This window comes from Rhinoderma darwinii, unplaced genomic scaffold, assembly GCF_050947455.1.
Source record: "Rhinoderma darwinii isolate aRhiDar2 unplaced genomic scaffold, aRhiDar2.hap1 Scaffold_787, whole genome shotgun sequence".
Taxonomy (NCBI): Eukaryota; Metazoa; Chordata; class Amphibia; order Anura; family Rhinodermatidae; genus Rhinoderma; species Rhinoderma darwinii.
Window position 1 is genome coordinate 58,163 of NW_027464351.1, and position 14,837 is coordinate 72,999.

The following is a 14,837-nucleotide window of genomic DNA, read 5'->3' on the forward strand; positions in this document are numbered from 1 at the left end:
CTAGCGAGGGCTTAAGTTTTGTAACTTCTGCGATCTGACGAGAGCAGGGACATTCAGCATAGAATGGCCATTGACATTAAACGCTTTAATCCATAGTCCTTTTTAATCGATTGTGAAACAAAATCTAAACGACATAATAAAAATTCAACCGCACCACGGATTCCCAGACAGTCTCCCACACTGGTACTAGCGAGGCCTTAAGCTGTGTAACTTCTGCGATTTGACGAGAGCATGCACATTCAGCTTAGAATGGCCATTGACGTTAAATGCTTTAATCCATAGTCCTATTTAATCGATTGTGAAACAAAACCTAAACGACATAATAAAAAGTCAACCGCACCACGGATTCCCAGACAGTCTCCCACACTGGTACTAGCGAGGCCTTAAGCTGTGTAACTTCTGCGATCTGACGAGAGCAGGCACATTCAGCTTAGAATGGCCATTGACATTAAAAGCCTTAATCCATAGTCCTATTTAATCTATTGTGAAACAAAATCTAAACAACATAATAAAAAGTCAACCGCACCCCGGATTCCCAGACAGTCTCCCACACTGGTACTAGCGAGGCCTTAAGCTGTGTAACTTCTGCGATCTGACGAGAGCAGGGACATTCAGCTTAGAATGGCCATTGACATTAAATGCTTTAATCCATAGTCCTTTTTAATCGATTGTGAAACAAAATCTAAACGACATAATAATAATTCAACCACACCACGGATTCCCAGACAGTCTCCCACACTGGTACTAGCGAGGCCTTAATCTGTGTAACTTCTGCGTTCTGACGAGAGCATGCACATTCAGCTTAGAATGGCCATTGACATTAAATGCTTTAATCCATAGTCCTATTTAATCTATTGTGAAACAAAATCTAAACGACATAATAAAAAGTCAACCGCACCACGGATTCCCAGACAGTCTCCCACACTCGTACTAGCGAGGCGTTAAGCTGTGTAACTTCTGCGATCTAACGAGAGCAGGGACATTCAGCTTAGAATGGCCATTGACGTTAGAGGCTTTAATCCATAGTCCTTTTTAATCGATTGTGAAACAAAATCTAAACGACATAATAAAAATTCAACCGCACCACGGATTCCCAGACAGTCTCCCACACTGGTACTAGCGAGGCCTTAAGCTGTGTAACTTCGGCGTTCTGACCAGAGCAGGCACATTCAGCTTAGAATGGCCATTGACGTTAAATGCTTTAATCCATAGTCCTATTTAATCTATTGTGAAACAAAATCTAAACGACATAATAAAAAGTCAACCGCACCACGGATTCCCAGACAGTCTCCCACACTGGTACTAGCGAGGCCTTAAGCTGTGTAACTTCTGCGACCTGACGAGAGCAGGCACATTCAGCTTAGAATGGCCATTGACATTAAATGCTTTAATCCATAGTCCTTTTTAATCGATTGTGAAACAAAATCTAAACAACATAATAAAAATTCAACCGCACCACGGATTCCCAGACAGTCTCCCACACTGGTACTAGCGAGGCCTTAAGCTGTGTTACTTCTGAGATCTGACGAGAGCAGGGACATTCAGCTTAGAATGGCCATTGACATTAAATGCTTTAATCCATAGTCCTTTTTAATCGATTGTGAAACAAAATCTAAACGACATAATAAAAATTCAACCGCACCACGGATTCCCAGACAGTCTCCCACACTGGTACTAGCGAGGCCTTAAGCTGTGTAACTTCTGCATTCTGACGAGAGCAGGGACATTCGGCTTAGAATTGCCATTGACGTCAAATGCTTTAATCCATAGTCCTATTTAATCTATTGTGAAACAAAATCTAAACGACATAATAAAAAGGCAACCGCACCACGGATTCCCAGACAGCCTCCCACACTGGTACTAGCGAGGCCTTAAGCTGTGCAACTTCTGCGATCTGACGAGAGCAGGCACATTCAGCTTAGAATGGCCATTGACATTAAAAGCCTTAATCCATAGTCCTTTTTAATCGATTGTGAAACAAAATCTAAACGACATAATAAAAATTCAACAGCACCACGGATTCCCAGACAGTCTCCCACACTGGTTCTAGCGAGGCCTTAAGCTGTGTAACTTCTGCGATCTGACGAGAGCAGGCACATTCAGCTTAGAATGGCCATTGACTTTAAATGCTTTAATCCATAGTCCTTTTTAATCGATTGTGAAACAAAATCTAAACGACATAATAAAAAGTCAACCGCACCACGGATTCCCAGACAGTCTCCCACACTGGTACTAGCGAGGCCTTAAGCTGTGTAACTTCTGCGATCAGACGAGAGCAGGGACATTCAGCTGAGAATGGCCATTGACATTAAATGCTTTAATCCATAGTCCTTTTTAATCGATTGTGAAACAAAATCTAAACGACATAATAAAAAGTCAACCGCACCACGAATTCCCAGACAGTCTCCCACACTGGTACTAGCGAGGGCTTAAGTTTTGTAACTTCTGCGATCTGACGAGAGCAGGGACATTCAGCATAGAATGGCCATTGACATTAAACGCTTTAATCCATAGTCCTTTTTAATCGATTGTGAAACAAAATCTAAACGACATAATAAAAATTCAACCGCACCACGGATTCCCAGACAGTCTCCCACACTGGTACTAGCGAGGCCTTAAGCTGTGTAACTTCTGCGATTTGACGAGAGCATGCACATTCAGCTTAGAATGGCCATTGACGTTAAATGCTTTAATCCATAGTCCTATTTAATCGATTGTGAAACAAAACCTAAACGACATAATAAAAAGTCAACCGCACCACGGATTCCCAGACAGTCTCCCACACTGGTACTAGCGAGGCCTTAAGCTGTGTAACTTCTGCGATCTGACGAGAGCAGGCACATTCAGCTTAGAATGGCCATTGACATTAAAAGCCTTAATCCATAGTCCTATTTAATCTATTGTGAAACAAAATCTAAACAACATAATAAAAAGTCAACCGCACCCCGGATTCCCAGACAGTCTCCCACACTGGTACTAGCGAGGCCTTAAGCTGTGTAACTTCTGCGATCTGACGAGAGCAGGGACATTCAGCTTAGAATGGCCATTGACATTAAATGCTTTAATCCATAGTCCTTTTTAATCGATTGTGAAACAAAATCTAAACGACATAATAATAATTCAACCACACCACGGATTCCCAGACAGTCTCCCACACTGGTACTAGCGAGGCCTTAATCTGTGTAACTTCTGCGTTCTGACGAGAGCATGCACATTCAGCTTAGAATGGCCATTGACATTAAATGCTTTAATCCATAGTCCTATTTAATCTATTGTGAAACAAAATCTAAACGACATAATAAAAAGTCAACCGCACCACGGATTCCCAGACAGTCTCCCACACTCGTACTAGCGAGGCGTTAAGCTGTGTAACTTCTGCGATCTAACGAGAGCAGGGACATTCAGCTTAGAATGGCCATTGACGTTAGAGGCTTTAATCCATAGTCCTTTTTAATCGATTGTGAAACAAAATCTAAACGACATAATAAAAATTCAACCACACCACGGATTCCCAGACAGTCTCCCACACTGGTACTAGCGAGGCCTTAAGCTGTGTAACTTCTGCGTTCTGACCAGAGCAGGCACATTCAGCTTAGAATGGCCATTGACGTTAAATGCTTTAATCCATAGTCCTATTTAATCTATTGTGAAACAAAATCTAAACGACATAATAAAAAGTCAACCACACCACGGATTCCCAGACAGTCTCCCACACTGGTACTAGCGAGGCCTTAAGCTGTGTAACTTCTGCGATCTGACGAGAGCAGGCACATTCAGCTTAGAATGGCCATTGACATTAAATGCTTTAATCCATAGTCCTTTTTAATCGATTGTGAAACAAAATCTAAACGACATAATAATAAGTCAACCGCACCACGGATTCCCAGACAGTCTCCCACACTGGTACTAGCGAGGCCACAAGCTGTGTAACTTCTGCGATCTGACGAGAGCAGGCACATTCAGCTTAGAATGGCCATTGACATTAAATGCTTTAATCCATAGTCCTTTTTAATCGATTGTGAAACAAAATCTAAACGCCATAATAAAAAGTCAACCGCACCACGGATTCCCAGACAGTCTCCCACACTGGTACTAGCGAGGCCTTAAGCTGTGTAACTTCTGCGATCTTACGAGAGCAGGGACATTCAGCTTAGAATGGCCATTGACATTAAATGCTTTAATCCATAGTCCTTTTTAATCTATTGTGAAACAAAATCTAAACGACATAATAAAAAGTCAACCACACCACGGATTCCCAGACAGTCTCCCACACTGGTACTAGCAAGGCCTTAAGCTGTGTAACGTCTGCGATCTGACGAGAGCAGGGACATTCAGCTTAGAATGGCCATTGACATTAAATACTTTAATCCATAGTCCTTTTTAATCGATTGTGAAACAAAATCTAAACGACATAATAAAAATTCAACAGCACCACGGATTCCCAGACAGTCTCCCACACTGGTACTAGCGAGGCCTTAAGCTGTGTAACTTCTGCGATCTGACGAGAGCAGGCACATTCAGCTTAGAATGGCCATTGACATTAAAAGCCTTAATCCATAGTCCTATTTAATCTATTGTGAAACAAAATCTAAACAACATAATAAAAAGTCAACCGCACCCCGGATTCCCAGACAGTCTCCCACACTGGTACTAGCGAGGCCTTAAGCTGTGTAACTTCTGCGATCTGACGAGAGCAGGGACATTCAGCTTAGAATGGCCATTGACATTAAATGCTTTAATCCATAGTCCTTTTTAATCGATTGTGAAACAAAATCTAAACGACATAATAAAAAGTCAACCGCACCACGGATTCCCAGACAGTCTCCCACACTGGTACTAGCGAGGCCATAAGCTGTGTAACTTCTGCGATCTGACGAGAGCAGGCACATTCAGCTTAGAATGGCCATTGACATTAAATGCTTTAATCCATAGTCCTTTTTAATCGATTGTGAAACAAAATCTAAACGACATAATAAAAAGTCAACCACACCACGGATTCCCAGACAGTCTCCCACACTGGTACTAGCGAGGCCTTAAGCTGTGTAACTTCTGCGATCTGACGAGAGCAGGCACATTCAGCTTAGAATGGCCATTGACATTAAATGCTTTAATCCATAGTCCTTTTTAATCGATTGTGAAACAAAATCTAAACGACATAATAAAAAGTCAACCGCACCACGGATTCCCAGACAGTCTCCCACACTGGTACTAGCGAGGCCTTAAGCTGTGTAACTTCTGCGATCTGACGAGAGCAGGGACATTCAGCTTAGAATGGCCATTGACATTAAATGCTTTAATCCATAGTCCTTTTTAATCGATTGTGAAACAAAATCTAAACGACATAATAAAAATTCAACCGCACCACGGATTCCCAGACAGTCTCCCACACTGGTACTAGCGAGGCCTTAAGCTGTGTAACTTCTGTGATCTGACGAGAGCAGGCACATTCAGCTTAGAATGGCCATTGACATTAAATGCTTTAATCCATAGTCCTTTTTAATCGATTCTGAAACAAAATCTAAACGCCATAATAAAAAGTCAACCGCACCACGGATTCCCAGACAGTCTGCCACACTGGTACTAGCGAGGCCTTATGCTGTGTAACTTCTGCGATCTGACGAGAGCAGGCACATTCAGCTTAGAATGGCCATTGACATTAACCCCTTCCCGCTCCTTGACGTACTATTACGTCATGGCAGCTGTATCGTTCGCGCTCCATGCCGTAATAGTACGTCTCGGGAGTAACGGCCGTTTCGGCCGTCCTCCCGACACATACAGGAGCTGTGACGCTGCTGTCTCGTACAGCAGCTGTCACAGCTCCTACAGCGGGGACCGATCGCTGTGTCCCCGCTGATTAACCCCTTAAAAGCCGCGTTCTATAGAGATCGCGGCTTTTTAGGGGTTAAGCTGCCATCGCCGGCCTGCTACGCGATAGCGGCCGGCGATGGTGACTATGGCAACCGGACACCAAACAATGGCGTCCGGCTATGCCATAGACGGAAGCCTAGTGGGTCCTGACAACGTCAGGACCCACTATGCTTGCTGTCAGTGAGTAGCTGACAGTTCTAATACACTGCACTACGCATGTAGTGCAGTGTATTAGAATAGCGATCAGGGCCTCCTGCCCTCATGTCCCCTAGTGGGACAAAGTAATAAAGTAAAAAAAAAGTTAAAAAAAGATGTGTAAAAATAAGAAAATAAAAGTTTTAAAAGTAATAAAAGTAAAAGTCCCACTTTTTCCCTTATCAGGCCTTTATTATTAATAAAAATATATAAACAAACAAATAAACTATACATAATTGGTATCGCCGCGTCCGTAACGGCCTGAACTACAAAATTATTTTGTTATTTATCCCGCACGGTGAACGCCGTAAAAAAAAATATTAATAAACCGTACCACAATCACAATTGTTTGGTCACTTCACCTCCCAAAAAATGGAATAAAAAGAGATCAAAAAGTCGCATGTACCTAAAAATGGTACTGATGGAAAATACAGTTCGTTACGCAAAAAATAAGTCCTCGCACGGCTTTATTGATTGAAAAATAAAACAGTTATGGCTCTTAGAATAAGGTAACACAAAAAGTGAATGATTGTTTACAAAACTTATTTTATTGTGCAAACGCCATAAGACATAAAAAAAACCTATAAACATCTGGTATCGCCGTAATCGTATCGCCCCGCAGAATAAAGTGAATATGTCATTTATAGCGCACGGTGAACGCTGTAAAAAAAAAAGTATACAAAAACAATAGTAGAATTGCTGTTTATTAGTCACCACGCCACCTAAAAATGGAATAAAAACTGATCAAAAAGCCGCATGCACCCCAAGAAAACTACAATGGATTCCTCAAGGGGTCTAGTTTCCAAATTGGGGTCACTTTTGGGGGGTTTCCAATGTTTTGGCACCACAAGACCTCTTCAAACCGGACATGGTGCCTAATAAAAAAGAGGGCTCAAAATCCGCTAGGTGCTCCTTTGCTTCGGAGGCCGGTGCTTCAGTCCATTACCGCCCGAGGGCAACATGTGGGATATTTCTCTAAACTGCAGAATCTGGGCAATAAGTATTGAGTTGCGTTTCTCTGATAAATCCTTTTGTGTTATAAAAAAAATGGTATAAAAAGAGTAAATTTCACCTCTACTTTGCTCTAAATTTCTGTGAAACACCTAAAGGGTTCATAAACTTTCTAAATGCTGTAGTGAATACTTTGAGGGGTCTAGTTTCTAAAATGGGGTGTTTGATAGGGGTTTCTAATATATAGTCCCCTCAAAGCAACTTCAGAAATGAACTGGAACCTAAAAAAATAAATAAATGAGGCAATACTTCGCTTCTTACATTATACTGATAATGAGCCGTGCCCACTCCGAGATGACCCCAGTTTTGACCGTTTGTATAAACGGAGACCCCTATTAGACCGTTCCAGTGCCCGGTTTTCCCAAGCATACACCCCCGAGAAGTGTTTTTCTATTGATGAGTCCCTGGTACATTTTAAAGGGAGGGTTCAATTCCGCCAGTACCTGCCAGGTAAGAGGGCAAGGTATGGCGTGAAGATGTATAAGCTGTGCGAGAGTGCATCAGGGTATACCTACAGGTTTAGGATATATGAAGGAAAGGCCACCCCCAAACTAGACTGCATCCTGGACTACAATAGGTACATGGGAGGGATGGACTTGTCAAATCAAGTCCTGAAGCCCTACAGCGCCATGCGGTGTAGTATAAGAAGCTGGCCGGGCACATCATACAGATGGCTTTGTACAATGCGTATGTGCTACGTCGATGTGCAGGCCAGAGGGGAACTTTCCTGGAATTTCAAGATCTAATCTTTAGGGACCAGGAAGGGGGGGCGCATCGTACCAGGGCAACACTTTCCAGGAGAAGGTCCCCAAACCGGTGGAAAGGGAAAGAGTCAAAAGAGGTGCAGAGTCTGCTATAAGAGGGGGATAAGGAAGAACACAATATACCAATGTGACACGTGTCCCGAAAAACCAGGGCTCTGTATAAAAGATTGTTTTAAAATGTATCATACATCCCTTGATTTTCAATTTACCCTGATGCACTCCGCACAGCTTACCCCCCTCATCTTTCCCTTCTGAGCCCTGCCGTATGCCCAGGCAGCTGATAACAGCCACATGTAGGGTATTGTCGTACCCAGGAGAACCCACATTACAATTTAAGGGGTGTATATCTCCGGTGGCGCATGCTGGGCACACTATATTGGACACTGAAATGGCATATACATATATAAAATTGCAAATCTCACACTGCACCATCTGCTGCGCATTATCTTTTACACAGTACCTGTGGGGTCAAAATGCTCACTACACCTCTAGATGAATGTCTTAAGGGGTGTAGTTTTTAAAATGGGGTCACTTCTCGGGGGTTTCAACTGTACTGGTACCTCAGGGGCTTCTGCACACATGACTTAGCACCAGAAAAGCTCCAGTAGGCCAAATGGTGGTCCTTTCCTTCTGAGCCCTCCCATGGGCCCAAAGGGCAGTTTATCACCACAAATGGGGTATTGCCGCACTAAGGACAAATTGGGCAACAAAATGGGGTATGTTGTTCCTTGTGAAAATAAGAAATTTTGATCAAAAATGACATCTTATTGGAAAAAATATCATTTTTTTCATTTCACAGCCCAATTCAAATAGGTGCTGTGAAAAAACTGTGCGGTCAAAATGATAACAAAAACCATAAATGAATTCCTTGAGGGGTGTAGTTTCCAAAATGGGGTCACTTCTGGTGGGTTTCCATTGCTTTGATACCTCTGGGGCTCTGCAAATGCAACATGGCACCCGAAAACCAATCCAGCAAAATCTGGACTCCAACAAACACATAGCGCTCCTTTCCGTCTGAGCCCTCCCATGGGCCCAAACGGCAGTTTATCACCACAAATGGGGTATTGCCGCACTAAGGACAAATTGGGCAACAAAATGGGGTATGTTGTTCCCTGTGAAAATAAGAAATTTTGATCAAAAATGACATCTTATTGGAAAAAATATAATTTTTTTCATTTCACAGCCCAATTCAAATAGGTGCTGTGAAAAACCTGTGCGGTCAAAATGATAACAAAAACCATAAATGAATTCCTTGAGGGGTGTAGTTTCCAAAATGGGGTCACTTCTGGTGGGTTTCCATTGCTTTGATACCTCTGGGGCTCTGCAAATGCGACATGGCACCCGAAAACCAATCCAGCAAAATCTGGACTCCAACAAACACATAGCGCTCCTTTCCTTCTGAGCCCTCCCATGGGCCCAAACGGCAGTTTATCACCACAAATGGGGTATTGCCGCACTAAGGACAAATTGGGCAACAAAATGGGGTATGTTGTTCCCTGTGAAAATAAGAAAATTTGATCAAAAATGACATTTTATTGGAAAAAATATCATTTTTTTCATTTCACAGCCCAATTCAAATAGGTGCTGTGAAAAAACTGTGCGGTCAAAATGATAACAAAAACCATAAATGAATTCCTTGAGGGGTGTAATTTCCAAAATGGGGTCACTTCTGGTGGGTTTCCATTGTTTTGATGCCTCAACGCCTCTTCAAACCTGGCATGCTGCCTAAAATATATTCTAATAAAAAAGAGGCCTCAAAATGCACTAGGTGCTTCTTTGCTTCTAGGGCTTGTGTTTTAGTCCACGAGCGCACTAGAGCCACATGTGGGACATTTCTAAAAACTGCAGAATCTGGACAATACATATTTAGTAGTGTTTCTCTGGTAAAACCTTCTCTGTTACTAAAAAAAAATTGAATAAAATTGAAATTCAGCAGAAAAAATGAAATTTGCAAATTTAATTTCCACTTTGCTTTAATTCCTGTGAAATGCCTGAAGGGTTAAAAAACTTTCTATATGCTGTTTTGAATACTTTGAGGGGTCTAGTTTTTAAAATGGGGTGTTTTATGGGGGTTTCTAATACATAGGCCCCTCAAATCCACTTCAGAACTGAACTGGCACCTTCAAAAAAAGGCTTTTGAAATTTTCTTAAGAATATGAGAAATTTCTGTTTATGTTCTAAGCCTTGTAACGTCCAAGAAAAATAAAATAATGTTCAAAAAACGATGCCAATCTAAAGTAGACATATGGGAAATGTGAACTAGTAACTATTTTGGGTGGTATAACCGTCTGTTTTTCAAGCAGATGCATTTAAATTCTGAAAAATGCTATTTTTTGTAAATTTTCTCTAAATTTTGCAATTTTTCACAAATAAAGACTGAATATATCGACCCAATTTTACCACGAACATGAAGCCCAAAGTGTCACGAGAAAAGAATCTCAGAATCGCTTGGATAGGTTTAAGCATTCCGACGTTATTACCACATAAAGTGAAATATGTCAGATTTGAAAAATGGGCTCTGAGCCTTAAGGCCCAAACTAGGCTGCGTCCTTAAGGGGTTAAAAGCCTAAATCCATAGTCCTATTTAATCTATTGTGAAACAAAATCTAAACAACATAATAAAAAGTCAACCACACCACGGATTCCCAGACAGTCTCCCACACTGGTACTAGCAAGGCCTTAAGCTGTGTAACGTCTGCGATCTGACGAGAGCAGGGACATTCAGCTTAGAATGGCCATTGACATCAAATGCTTTAATCCATAGTCCTTTTTAATCGATTGTGAAACAAAATCTAAACGACATAATAAAAATTCAACAGCACCACGGATTCCCAGACAGTCTCCTACACTGGTACTAGCGAGGCCTTAAGCTTTGTAACTTCTGCGATCTGACGAGGGCAGGCACATTCAGCTTAGAATGGCCATTGACATTAAATGCTTTAATCCATAGTCCTTTTTAATCGATTGTGAAACAAAATCTAAACGACATAATAAAAAGTCAACCGCACCACGGATTCCCAGACAGTCTCCCACACTGGTACTAGCGAGGCGTTAAGCTGTGTAACTTCTGCGATCTAACGAGAGCAGGCACATTCAGTTTAGAATGGCCATTGACATTAAATGCTTTAATCCATAGTCCTTTTTAATCGATTGTGAAACAAAATCTAAACGACATAATAAAAAGTCAACCGCACCACGAATTCCCAGACAGTCTCCCACACTGGTACTAGCGAGGCCTTAAGCTGTGTAACTTCTGCGATCTGACGAGAGCAGGCACATTCAGCTTAGAATGGCCATTGACATTAAAAGCCTTAATCCATAGTCCTATTTAATCTATTGTGAAACAAAATCTAAACAACATAATAAAAAGTCAACCACACCAAGGATTCCCAGACAGTCTCCCACACTGGTACTAGCAAGGCCTTAAGCTGTGTAACTTCTGCGATCTGACGAGAGGGGGGACATTCAGCTTAGAATGGCCATTGACATTAAATGCTTTAATCCATAGTCCTTTTTAATCGATTGTGAAACAAAATCTAAACGACATAATAAAAATTCAACAGCACCACGGATTCCCAGACAGTCTCCCACACTGGTACTAGCGAGGCCTTAAGCTGTGTAACTTCTGCGATATGATGAGAGCAGGCACATTCAGCTTAGAATGGCCATTGACATTAAATGCTTTAATCCATAGTCCTTTTTAATCGATTGTGAAACAAAATCTAAACGACATAATAAAAAGTCAACCGCACCACGGATTCCCAGACAGTCTCCCACACTGGTACTAGCGAGGCGTTAAGGTGTGTAACTTCTGCGATCTAACGAGAGCAGGCACATTCAGCTTAGAATGGCCATTGACATTAAATGCTTTAATCCATAGTCCTTTTTAATCGATTGTGAAACAAAATCTAAACGACATAATAAAAAGTCAACCGCACCACGAATTCCCAGACAGTCTCCCACACTGGTACTAGCGAGGCCTTAAGCTGTGTAACTTCTGCGATCTGACGAGAGCAGGCACATTCAGCTTAGAATGGCCATAGACATTAAAAGCCTTAATCCATAGTCCTATTTAATCTATTGTGAAACAAAATCTAAACAACATAATAAAAAGTCAACCGCACCACGGATTCCCAGACAGTCTCCCACACTGGTACTAGCGAGGCCTTAAGCTGTGTAACTTCTGCGATCTGACGAGAGCAGGGACATTCAGCTTAGAATGGCCATTGACATTAAATGCTTTAATCCATAGTCCTTTTTAATCGATTGTGAAACAAAATCTAAACGACATAATAAAAATTCAACCGCACCACGGATTCCCAGACAGTCTCCAACGCTGGTACTAGCGAGGCCTTAAGCTGTGTAACTTCTGCGTTCTGACGAGAGCAGGCACATTCAGCTTAGAATGGCCATTGACGTTAAATGCTTTAATCCATAGTCCTTTTTAATCGATTGTGAAACAAAATCTAAACGACATAATAAAAAGTCAACCGCACCACGGATTCCCAGACAGTCTCCCACACTGGTACTAGCGAGGCGTTAAGCTGTGTAACTTCTGCGATCTAACGAGAGCAGGCACATTCAGCTTAGAATGGCCATTGACATTAAATGCTTTAATCCATAGTCCTTTTTAATCGATTGTGAAACAAAATCTAAACGACATAATAAAAAGTCAACCGCACCACGGATTCCCAGACAGTCTCCCACACTGGTACTAACGAGGCCTTAAGCTGCGTAACTTCTGCGATCTGACGAGAGCAGGCACATTCAGCTTAGAATGGCCATTGCCATTAAAAGCATTAATCCATAGTCCTATTTAATCTATTGTGAAACAAAATCTAAACAACATAATAAAAAGTCAACCGCACCACGGATTCCCAGACAGTCTCCCACACTGGTATTAGCGAGGCCTTAAGCTGTGTAACTTCTGCGATCTGACGAGAGCAGGCACATTCAGCTTAGAATGGCCATTGCCATTAAAAGCCTTAATCCATAGTCCTATTTAATCTATTGTGAAACAAAATCTAAACGACATAATAAATATTCAACCGCACCACGGATTCCCAGACAGTCTCCCACACTGGTACTAGCGAGGCCTTAAGCTGTGTAACTTCTGCGTTCTGACGAGAGCAGGCACATTCAGCTTAGAATGGCCATAGACGTTAAATGCTTTAATCCATAGTCCTATTTAATCTATTGTGAAACAAAATCTAAACGACATAATAAAAAGTCAACCGCACCACGGATTCCCAGACAGTCTCCCACACTGGTACTAGCGAGGCCTTAAGCTGTGTAACTTCTGCGATCTGACGAGAGAAGGCACATTCAGCTTAGAATGGCCTTTGACATTAAATGCTTTAATCCATAGTCCTTTTTAATCGATTGTGAAACAAAATCTAAACGACATAATAAAAAGTCAACCGCACCACGGATTCCCAGACAGTCTCCCACACTGGTATTAGCGAGGCCTTAAGCTGTGTAACTTCTGCAATCTGACGAGAGCAGGGACATTCAGCTTAGAATGGCCATTGACATTAAATGCTTTAATCCATAGTCCTTTTTAATCGATTGTGAAACAAAATCTAAACGACATAATAAAAATTCAACCGCACCACGGATTCCCAGACAGTCTCCCACACTTGTACTAGCGAGGCGTTAAGCTATGTAACTTCTGCGATCTAACGAGTGCAGGCACATTCAGCTTAGAATGGCCATTGACATTAAAAGCCTAAATCCATAGTCCTATTTAATCTATTGTGAAACAAAATCTAAACAACATAATAAAAAGTCAACCACACCACGGATTCCCAGACAGTCTCCCACACTGGTACTAGCAAGGCCTTAAGCTGTGTAACGTCTGCGATCTGACGAGAGCAGGGACATTCAGCTTAGAATGGCCATTGACATTAAATGCTTTAATCCATAGTCCTTTTTAATCGATTGTGAAACAAAATCTAAACGACATAATAAAAATTCAACGGCACCACGGATTCCCAGACAGTCTCCCACACTGGTACTAGCGAGGCCTTAAGCTGTGTAACTTCTGCGATCTGACGAGAGCAGGCACATTCAGCTTAGAATGGCCATTGACATTAAAAGCCTTAATCCATAGTCCTATTTAATCTATTGTGAAACAAAATCTAAACATAATAAAAAGTCAACCGCACCCCGGATTCCCAGACAGTCTCCCACACTGGTACTAGCGAGGCCTTAAGCTGTGTAGCTTCTGCGATCTGACGAGAGCAGGGACATAAAGCTTAGAATGGCCATTGACATTAAATGCTTTAATCCATAGTCCTTTTTAATCGATTGTGAAACAAAATCTAAACGACATAATAAAAATTCAACCACACCACGGATTCCCAGACAGTCTCCCACACTGGTACTAGCGAGGCCTTAATCTGTGTAACTTCTGCGTTCTGACGAGAGCATGCACATTCAGCTTAGAATGGCCATTGACATTAAATGCTTTAATCCATAGTCCTATTTAATCTATTGTGAAACAAAATCTAAACGACATAATAAAAAGTGAACCGCACCACGGATTCCCAGACAGTCTCCCACACTGGTACTAGCGAGGCCTTAAGCTGTGTAACTTCTGTGATCTAACGAGAGCAGGCACATTCAGCTTAGAATGGCCATTGGCATTAAATGCTTTAATCCATAGTCCTATTTAATCGATTGTGAAACAAAATCTAAACGCCATAATAAAAAGTCAACCGCACCACGGATACCCAGACAGTCTCCCACACTGGTACTAGCGAGGCCTTAAGCTGTGTAACTTCTGCGATCTGACGAGAGCAGGGAAATTCAGCTTAGAATGGCCATTGACATTAAATGCTTTAATCCATAGTCCTTTTTAATCGATTGTGAAACAAAATCTAAACGACATAATAAAAAGTCAACCGCACCACGGATTCCCAGACAGTCTCCCACACTCGTACTAGCGAGGCGTTAAGCTGTGTAACTTCTGCGATCTAACGAGAGCAGGGACATTCA

At 41.8% G+C, this 14,837-nt stretch overlaps 41 pseudogenes; all 41 read right to left on the reverse strand.

The window, feature by feature from the left end:
* Window positions 1-328: 328 nt before the first annotated feature.
* On the reverse strand, window positions 329-447 carry LOC142731018 (5S ribosomal RNA; annotated as a pseudogene).
* A 67-nt stretch (window positions 448-514) lies between these two features.
* LOC142730694 (5S ribosomal RNA) lies at window positions 515-633 on the reverse strand (annotated as a pseudogene).
* Window positions 634-1,072: 439 nt separating this feature from the next.
* LOC142730991 (5S ribosomal RNA) lies at window positions 1,073-1,191 on the reverse strand (annotated as a pseudogene).
* A 67-nt stretch (window positions 1,192-1,258) lies between these two features.
* On the reverse strand, window positions 1,259-1,377 carry LOC142730716 (5S ribosomal RNA; annotated as a pseudogene).
* A 67-nt stretch (window positions 1,378-1,444) lies between these two features.
* Window positions 1,445-1,563, reverse strand: LOC142730988 (5S ribosomal RNA; annotated as a pseudogene).
* A 253-nt stretch (window positions 1,564-1,816) lies between these two features.
* LOC142730971 (5S ribosomal RNA) lies at window positions 1,817-1,935 on the reverse strand (annotated as a pseudogene).
* Window positions 1,936-2,002: 67 nt separating this feature from the next.
* On the reverse strand, window positions 2,003-2,121 carry LOC142730861 (5S ribosomal RNA; annotated as a pseudogene).
* A 67-nt stretch (window positions 2,122-2,188) lies between these two features.
* Window positions 2,189-2,307, reverse strand: LOC142730728 (5S ribosomal RNA; annotated as a pseudogene).
* Window positions 2,308-2,746: 439 nt separating this feature from the next.
* LOC142731020 (5S ribosomal RNA) lies at window positions 2,747-2,865 on the reverse strand (annotated as a pseudogene).
* Window positions 2,866-2,932: 67 nt separating this feature from the next.
* Window positions 2,933-3,051, reverse strand: LOC142730695 (5S ribosomal RNA; annotated as a pseudogene).
* A 439-nt stretch (window positions 3,052-3,490) lies between these two features.
* Window positions 3,491-3,609, reverse strand: LOC142730959 (5S ribosomal RNA; annotated as a pseudogene).
* A 67-nt stretch (window positions 3,610-3,676) lies between these two features.
* LOC142730689 (5S ribosomal RNA) lies at window positions 3,677-3,795 on the reverse strand (annotated as a pseudogene).
* Window positions 3,796-3,862: 67 nt separating this feature from the next.
* Window positions 3,863-3,981, reverse strand: LOC142730791 (5S ribosomal RNA; annotated as a pseudogene).
* A 67-nt stretch (window positions 3,982-4,048) lies between these two features.
* Window positions 4,049-4,167, reverse strand: LOC142730729 (5S ribosomal RNA; annotated as a pseudogene).
* A 67-nt stretch (window positions 4,168-4,234) lies between these two features.
* On the reverse strand, window positions 4,235-4,353 carry LOC142730938 (5S ribosomal RNA; annotated as a pseudogene).
* Window positions 4,354-4,420: 67 nt separating this feature from the next.
* Window positions 4,421-4,539, reverse strand: LOC142730821 (5S ribosomal RNA; annotated as a pseudogene).
* A 67-nt stretch (window positions 4,540-4,606) lies between these two features.
* LOC142730696 (5S ribosomal RNA) lies at window positions 4,607-4,725 on the reverse strand (annotated as a pseudogene).
* Window positions 4,726-4,792: 67 nt separating this feature from the next.
* LOC142730732 (5S ribosomal RNA) lies at window positions 4,793-4,911 on the reverse strand (annotated as a pseudogene).
* A 67-nt stretch (window positions 4,912-4,978) lies between these two features.
* LOC142730690 (5S ribosomal RNA) lies at window positions 4,979-5,097 on the reverse strand (annotated as a pseudogene).
* A 67-nt stretch (window positions 5,098-5,164) lies between these two features.
* LOC142730666 (5S ribosomal RNA) lies at window positions 5,165-5,283 on the reverse strand (annotated as a pseudogene).
* A 67-nt stretch (window positions 5,284-5,350) lies between these two features.
* LOC142730907 (5S ribosomal RNA) lies at window positions 5,351-5,469 on the reverse strand (annotated as a pseudogene).
* A 67-nt stretch (window positions 5,470-5,536) lies between these two features.
* LOC142730929 (5S ribosomal RNA) lies at window positions 5,537-5,655 on the reverse strand (annotated as a pseudogene).
* A 4,807-nt stretch (window positions 5,656-10,462) lies between these two features.
* On the reverse strand, window positions 10,463-10,581 carry LOC142730939 (5S ribosomal RNA; annotated as a pseudogene).
* A 67-nt stretch (window positions 10,582-10,648) lies between these two features.
* Window positions 10,649-10,767, reverse strand: LOC142730872 (5S ribosomal RNA; annotated as a pseudogene).
* Window positions 10,768-10,834: 67 nt separating this feature from the next.
* LOC142730978 (5S ribosomal RNA) lies at window positions 10,835-10,953 on the reverse strand (annotated as a pseudogene).
* A 67-nt stretch (window positions 10,954-11,020) lies between these two features.
* On the reverse strand, window positions 11,021-11,139 carry LOC142730722 (5S ribosomal RNA; annotated as a pseudogene).
* A 253-nt stretch (window positions 11,140-11,392) lies between these two features.
* LOC142730830 (5S ribosomal RNA) lies at window positions 11,393-11,511 on the reverse strand (annotated as a pseudogene).
* Window positions 11,512-11,578: 67 nt separating this feature from the next.
* On the reverse strand, window positions 11,579-11,697 carry LOC142730989 (5S ribosomal RNA; annotated as a pseudogene).
* A 67-nt stretch (window positions 11,698-11,764) lies between these two features.
* On the reverse strand, window positions 11,765-11,883 carry LOC142730679 (5S ribosomal RNA; annotated as a pseudogene).
* Window positions 11,884-11,950: 67 nt separating this feature from the next.
* Window positions 11,951-12,069, reverse strand: LOC142730667 (5S ribosomal RNA; annotated as a pseudogene).
* A 67-nt stretch (window positions 12,070-12,136) lies between these two features.
* Window positions 12,137-12,255, reverse strand: LOC142730783 (5S ribosomal RNA; annotated as a pseudogene).
* Window positions 12,256-12,322: 67 nt separating this feature from the next.
* Window positions 12,323-12,441, reverse strand: LOC142730902 (5S ribosomal RNA; annotated as a pseudogene).
* A 67-nt stretch (window positions 12,442-12,508) lies between these two features.
* Window positions 12,509-12,627, reverse strand: LOC142730640 (5S ribosomal RNA; annotated as a pseudogene).
* A 67-nt stretch (window positions 12,628-12,694) lies between these two features.
* On the reverse strand, window positions 12,695-12,813 carry LOC142730892 (5S ribosomal RNA; annotated as a pseudogene).
* Window positions 12,814-12,880: 67 nt separating this feature from the next.
* LOC142730780 (5S ribosomal RNA) lies at window positions 12,881-12,999 on the reverse strand (annotated as a pseudogene).
* A 67-nt stretch (window positions 13,000-13,066) lies between these two features.
* Window positions 13,067-13,185, reverse strand: LOC142730977 (5S ribosomal RNA; annotated as a pseudogene).
* Window positions 13,186-13,252: 67 nt separating this feature from the next.
* LOC142730949 (5S ribosomal RNA) lies at window positions 13,253-13,371 on the reverse strand (annotated as a pseudogene).
* A 253-nt stretch (window positions 13,372-13,624) lies between these two features.
* Window positions 13,625-13,743, reverse strand: LOC142730940 (5S ribosomal RNA; annotated as a pseudogene).
* Window positions 13,744-13,810: 67 nt separating this feature from the next.
* On the reverse strand, window positions 13,811-13,929 carry LOC142730710 (5S ribosomal RNA; annotated as a pseudogene).
* A 64-nt stretch (window positions 13,930-13,993) lies between these two features.
* LOC142730851 (5S ribosomal RNA) lies at window positions 13,994-14,112 on the reverse strand (annotated as a pseudogene).
* A 439-nt stretch (window positions 14,113-14,551) lies between these two features.
* LOC142730928 (5S ribosomal RNA) lies at window positions 14,552-14,670 on the reverse strand (annotated as a pseudogene).
* Window positions 14,671-14,837: the final 167 nt, after the last annotated feature.